We start from the raw sequence: 503 nt of genomic DNA, 5'->3' as shown, positions 1-503 counted from the left end.
GTATGTGTGTACTTTCCTGTGCGCGCAGACAGGCGTGCATACACCCCAGGCAGAAAATGCTGTGTCAATCCTCCCTATACAGAGCACAGGTTTGGGAGGGAGGGAGGGATGGATGGAGAGGAGAGAAACTTCAGAGCAGATACCACTTTGAGCTCTCAGCATGTGTGTAGGTGTTGAATAATGCCTGATGTGCCCATGCATCCGTTGAGTCATGAGTTCTCAGAAACTCTCATCAAGAAACAACAGAAATGGTAACAAGTGGGAGCAGCTCCTTACGCCTTTACAGGCGTAAGGAGCTGCTTCAGGTTTGAGCAGTATGGAGATGGCTGTCACTGAAAATTAGACTTTAATGTGATTTGTTCTTCTTACAAAAGGACAAAATTGAATTCAAGATAATGAGGCTCAAGCAATTTTCTCTTTCATTATGTGAGAAAATAGTTTTTGTTTTTTTTTTCAAAAAAATATCTCACGTAAAGAAACCTTGCTAGGTCATCATTACAGTT

This window comes from Oryzias latipes, chromosome 8, assembly GCF_053564925.1.
Source record: "Oryzias latipes strain Hd-rR chromosome 8, Olatipes_Hd-rR_3.1".
Taxonomy (NCBI): domain Eukaryota; kingdom Metazoa; phylum Chordata; class Actinopteri; order Beloniformes; family Adrianichthyidae; genus Oryzias; species Oryzias latipes.
Note: the sequence above shows the minus strand (reverse complement) of the source record.